The following is a 6,699-nucleotide window of genomic DNA, read 5'->3' on the forward strand; positions in this document are numbered from 1 at the left end:
AGGAAGAGCAGCCTCTTTCTCCTCTGAGCCTGCAGGGCATCAGCAGTTTCCGCCTTCTTCTTTGGGACAGCAGCCTACTCCAGGTCCACGCAACCAACAGGAGACCTCCTTCTTCTTCTAGCTGCACTGGCAGATGCTATTATTGCCTCTTATTACGATGTGCAGCCAGACCCTTCTCCTGGCCGCACAGCTCAGGTGACTTCTTCCAGGGCCGCACAGGCCCACTTCCCAGGGCTGGATTTAGGAATAAGCGACGTAGGCACATGCCTTGGGCATCAAATTTATGAAAGTGCTCAAAACCTGGGACTCCCCTTGGCTGCTCTCTGCTTTTCAAGGGGTAGGGAATAAGGGAACCCTTTGCCTTAAATCCTCTGCTTATGGGCACCGTCATCTTAAATCCAGCCCTGCCACTTCTGCAGCCTACCCAGAATCTTCTGGTATTGGCCTGGAGACCTGGCAATTGCTTTAGAATTCCAGGCTAAATCTGGAGACTTCTCAAGTATGCCAATGAATGGCCTGCAGGAAACTGCTTCCCCGTGGGTTGCCATGCTCTAGCCACCAGCCCGCAACCTTATAGCCAGAAGCAGCCAGTGCTGATGTAGTTCTTCACCTAGCGCCTTTGGTGCAGCAGACACAATAGAGTTATTTTCTAAGAAGGCTGCACAGTACTAAAAAAAAAAATATATATATATATTTAAGTCTTTATTTAAGAAACAAATCCAAGGACAAGAAAGCTAGGATAGTACTTTCAACACATTTTTATTCCAATTCAGGAATACCAAATAGTGTAAAAATACCTACAAGAATAAAAACAAAACCACAACACAACATAATATTGAGGAGTGGGGCATGGAGCTGTCACTCTTGCTGCTTGGCCCTCGAAGCTTCGCATTGGCACGGAGGACGGCCCCAGGGCTTGGATATGGCCGTTGCTGAAACAGGGGACCAGCAGCTGTGGTGTCTGCGCCAGTCTTGGCCTCATTTCTCTTTGGTAGCCCTGTGGACCATGTGCCCCTGATAAAAGGACAAAATAAAGACAAGTTAGGACATGCCATGGCACAAAGGTACATTTACCACTTCTCCCCATCCCTCCCCTTTCATTTCTTCCCCACCATCAAACCCTTCCTTCCCTTTGACCTCTACTCCTTCCCCGCCTCCATCCGTACTCTTCAACCTTCAATACTTGGGTTTCCAGCCTCCCCTTACAGCAACCACACTCCCACACTTCGGTGGCCTGGGAGAATGCAGGATGGACTCCAGCAGCCACCACACTCCCAACTCGTCTTTGGTGGCTGGTGGGAAAGGCTCTGTCAGCTGCTCAGCTCCAGTCTCCTCTTCAACAGTCAGCACAATAAGACACTGCAATCCCCTACCCTCGCATCATACCTGGTACAAGTCACAGCTTCCTGCCCCTCTTGACCCCATTTATCTCAATCAGATCAAAGGAAAAAAAGAAAAAAAGATACCCACATTCCCTACTCCCACTCTGATCACTGCTTCCCCCTTCCCAGAGTCTATTCAGAATGCCATAGTATTTAGCCAGCAGATGCAGATATGCTCTTACCTCCTTCCTAGTCCAAAGCCCCATTTCCACTGCTCTGCACTTCACCTTCAAAAGAATGGACCAATTCCCATTCAGAAACAAACCGGTCCATTCTTTGGCTGTAAACTAGCACTCACTACAGGCAGCAGCAGTGATAAGGATGCTTTGGAGAAAGCAGGCAGTAAGAGCATAACCCCACTGCTGGCTGAGCACAGCATAGGCTGCAGGGAAGTGGTGGTCTGAGTGGGAGAAGGATGACTGTGGCCATTTCTTTCCTCTCTTGGGCTACCAGGGTAGGAGGCAGATGTCTGCGGGTGCCAGCAGCTTTTTTTTTTAATCCATTGGGTTGCCGGGGGACAGGTTAGAGAGATTGGAATTCTTGGTGAGTGCAGGGCTGACCTGATTGATCCCTCCTCTTTCTGCAGGGATTTAGGAGCACCCAATTCGGCACCATGGATCTACATGAAAACTGTTGTAATGTGGGACCAATCTGAATTAATATCACAATTACCTTAAACTTTTAGTGCTGAATTTCCTCCAAACCTGTTTTCAGCCCAAGCATGCATATAAATGGACAGATGGATAGACAGTCAATAGGCACTCTCACACTAGCAAAATGCTTCTAAGAGGACACACAACAGTTGCTCACTGAATGAAGCATTTCAGTAAGAGTGGCAAGCTCTGTATCCTTGTACCAGGCCCCTGAAACCAGTGACCTAGAGGTGACAGGCTCTATATCTCTGTGCCAATCCCCTAAGCCCATCCAGTCCCCTGAAACCAGTGACCTTGAGGTAAAAGGCTCTGTATCCCTGGGCAATAAATTATGCATACACATCATGACAATCAAGTGAGAGACATACCGTGGAGCATCTGAATAAGCACTCGGGTCCATGGGATCCAGTTCTTCATCTTTTCTGCTCCCTGCAAGCAATATTTTTTAAAGAAAATATTTTAATTTCACTTTCCCCCCCAATATTAACATTCCCACCCAGCCTGCAATGCCTCTAGCTCAGCCCAACAAGTTACTGACTCTCCTAGCTTGCTCACACTGTTTTCCACCGACACGTACCTTTCTTCCCCTTTGGATATGGTGCTGCTTCCTCCCGCCGATGGATGCGCCTCTCTCTTACTTCCTCTCGCTGTGGCTTCTCATAGGACCGCTCCAGTCTCTCAGGCCTCTCCGGTCGCTCCAGTCTCTCGAGTCTTTCAGGCCTTTCCGGTCGCTCCAATCGCTCCAGTCTCTCGAATCTCTCAAGCCTTTCTGGTCGCTCGGGCCGCTCCGGCCGCTCCAGCCTCTCTGGTCGCTCCGGCCGCTCCAGCCTCTCTGGTCGCTCCGGTCGTTCAGGCCTCTCCGGTCGCTCAGGCCTCTCTGGTCGCTCAGGCCTCTCTGGTCGCTCCGGTCGCTCAGGCCTCTCCGGTCGCTCTGGTCGTTCAGGCCTCTCCGGTCGCTCTGGTCGTTCAGGCCTCTCCGGTCGCTCTGGCCTCTCCTCGAACTCTGCCAAAGACAGAAGTAGCAAGTGTCATCTAGAGTATCACAGAAGATCCACTCCTACAGTCCTAGTCCCTCTGTTTTACATAGTGGGAAACCACTTGGGACTTAAACATGCCAAATCCCCATCCTTAGTTTGACATCCCTTCCACCCACACACAAATAGGCCTACCCCGAATCCTTCCACTATCGGAGGACCAACATTGGGATTTGGCTTCCAGGCATTATGCTATGCAGATGATTTATAGATACACTAGCGGTACCCCACCACGCGTTGCAGTGGCAGAGTCAGGTTCTTTTCCCTCCCTCCCCCTTCCCCATTTCCCTCAGTCACTCATCCTCCTCCCCCTTGGTCACTCACCCCCCCCTTCCCTCCCCTGTCCCCACTCCAACTCTCTCCCCTCACACTCACCTTTCCCCTCATTCTCCCTCCCCTGACACTCACCCCCCCTTCATTCTCCCTCCCCTCACTGTCACCTCCCCCCGCCTACTGCCTACCCTTCAGATCAGAAAACTTTTGTCTTTCTATTTCTGTGGGAACCCCCCCACCCAAAAAAAACAACCCCCAATCCCAACCCTTTAAATCAAAATAACCCCCCACCCAAGACCTGGGAAATTAAAATTGTTGGTGCTACATGTGGTCTGTCCCTGGGCGTCTGTGCAAGTTATGTAGCCAAATAGGGGAGTGCCTAACCAAATTTGCACTCCCAAATTTGTTTTGTAGTCTGGGGAGGGCTATTTTGTTGCGTTCCCGAGATCGTGCAAGTTTAGTGTATGTGTGTGAACCTCCCCCTTCCCCCAAAAAACAACCCTATGAGAAACGTTCTCTTAAACTAACCACCCCACACTCTCCTGCCCCCCCTCCCCCAGCCATGTGAAAAACAGTAGCCCCCCCCCTGCCCCCCCAGAGTTGCCGAATGAATGAAACCTGCCCCCCTCGTGACCCCTCCCCAAGATGTTCGCAATAAATTCATTACCACCCCCCCACCCTCCAGACCCCCCGAGACCTGATAAAAATGTCAGTCGGTGGAGCGGGCGTTCAGGAGCGGTCCGGGAGCGATGTATTAGCGTTGGTCCGTCGGCTGCGAGCACTGAAATGGGTTCAGATGGCCCTTTACCCTTACTATGTCAGTGGGGTGGAGCAATGGCAGCGGTAGGTCCTCTGACATAGTAAGGGCAAAGGGCCGCCGGCTGCCAGTCCTGAAAATGGCGCCGAGGGGCCCTCACCCTTACTATGTCACATGGGCTACTGCCACCATTGGTGTCCCCGAGTGGCATAGTAAGGGAAAGGGCCGTCGGCGCCATGTTGATTGCTGGCAGCCGACGGCCGTAGTGCAGGAGATGCATCCCGGACCGGTTCTGGCCCCCCGCTGGAGCCTCCCGGACTTCTGTCAGGTTTGTGTGTGTTGTGAGGGCCTGGGAAGTAAATAAATTTGGCATGTGTGTGTGTGGGGGGAGGGGGGTGAGGAGGGTGGTTTTGTGTGTCTTGGGAGGCTGTGGGAAGTAAATCAATTTGGCATGTGTGTGGGGGGTGTGAGGAGGGTGGTGAGTGTATTTTATCTGTAAAGGAAATAGTTATCTTCCGGCGAAAAAGTGCGCAAATGTGTTAAAATGGAAGTGAAACGTGGACCTGGACTGGCGAAATGATTTGTAGCGTGTGTTAGTGTAAGGTGTAACAGATGGCGCTTACGTCCAGCAGATGTTGTTTTTTCTCGAAAAAATCTTTAAACCTATTTTACCTGTCACAGGTGTGACATATCTGTAATGTAAGTACAGAAGAACCTTCCTGTATGCGAAATGAAGGTTGTGTCCAAATTTGAAAGCAATCGGTTCAGTGGTTTCTGAGATTAGCGATTTTGTCCAAACTATTTAACATTTTTATTTATATAGATTGTTCTTTTGACAAGATCAGGACTGATTCTGTGTGAACCATAAATGCCTGTCTGGGAGAATTCAAACCTGCATGACTTATAAGAATTGCTATACTGGGTCATCAAGCCCAGGATCCTGTTTCCCACAGTGGCTAATCCAGGTCACAAGTACCTGGCAAGATCCCAAACAGTAGATGCTATAGATCCCATGTGCTTATGCCCAGGAATAAGGAGTAGCTTTCCCCAAGTATATCTGGTCAATAACAGTGTACAGATGCTTCCTCCATAAACCTCTCCAAACCTTTTTTTTTATATTTAAATCTGTTTATTGAAATTCAAAATATAATAACATTTACAAAGCCATATCTTAGAATTAACAAGAAAAGTTAACTTGCAAAATTAATAGTGACAATGAATATGGTTTCTGCTACTCCCTGCCACCTACATACAAATAATCATGTTCCAAGACAATATGAACATTCATTAACATATAAAACAACCACTCTTAACCTTCTACCCCCCCCCCCCCCCCAATCTCTTGTTTCCCCAAAACTTTTTTTAAACTGACACGCTAGCTGCCTTTACCACATTCTCTGGTATTCCAGAGCTTAACTGTGCACCGAGTGAAAAAATATTTTCTCCAATGTATTTTAAATGTGCTATTGGGTAACTTCATCAAAACTGCTTATCATTGAATGCCTCTAAAATAGAAATCTTGGTAATTATTAAGGCTAGTGGTATCTCACTGAATCTTCAGATAGTTTTAGATGGAAAGGTCTTGCCATTGATACCGGAGGCAAAGTTCTGGGGTCATTTGGATTATTAGCTTAAATTTTGAGAGTCATATTGCTCAGACTTGTTCCTTCTTTGAAACTATTACTGGCTAGTCAACAATTGCAAACTGTGGTCCAGTCATTGGTATTAACTGCAGTGGACTATGCAAGCCCTTGTTTGTAGGGCTGTCTCTGAGTAGCCTTAGAGGAAAGCAGATGGTTCAGAATGCAGCCGATTTCTGAATGTGGGATGAGGGACCATGTGTCGCCAATTCACTTGAGGGTCCATTGGCTTCCAGCTTCTTTTAGATCTAGGTTTCACATCATATGTTGAGGGTCAGGGTAGGTCCCTAACTATCTCTCTGAAAAAGTGCACAGATATATTCCTGGCAGGCATTTAAGGTCAGAAACATAAGGTTTTTAATATGCACCCTCCATAAGAAAGTATTGGTCTCGGTTCTCTGGAACTCCCTATCAAAGACTTCAGATAGAAAAACAATATTTGAAGTTAAGACAGCTCTAAAAAATGCAGTAGCTGGCTTACTTTATTTGACATTGATAGGTTTCATTTTTGGGATTCAAGTAAAGCATGACATAAGGGCAGAAAAATAACAGTTTCACTCTTATTTGTTTTAGGAGTTATTTTACATAATTGATGTATTGTTTTATTGTTATGCCCGTCGGTCGCAGACAGCTGCGACCACTAATGCTCACCTCTTTCTTTTCTGCCTTTTCATTTCCTGGAAGAGCGGCGACCTCCGTCAACCACCGCCGACCACCCTGGCATTCCCGGGACGGTGTGGGTGCTGCTGACTGCCATCTTGAATCAGGAGTTACCTAGTCGCGCGCACGCATGGGCCACCTTTGTACATGTCATGGCGGTAACCTCAGGGGTGTCCCCTCTGGATGACGTCATCTACCTGTGGTACTTAAGCTGGCTGGCCCTACGCTTCAACGAGTTAGCAAGGAGTTTCCTCGTTGCTGAATTCCGCTCCATTCTTGGACTTCCAGTTCCAGACTGTA

Source organism: Rhinatrema bivittatum, chromosome 1, assembly GCF_901001135.1.
Source record: "Rhinatrema bivittatum chromosome 1, aRhiBiv1.1, whole genome shotgun sequence".
NCBI lineage: Eukaryota > Metazoa > Chordata > Amphibia > Gymnophiona > Rhinatrematidae > Rhinatrema > Rhinatrema bivittatum.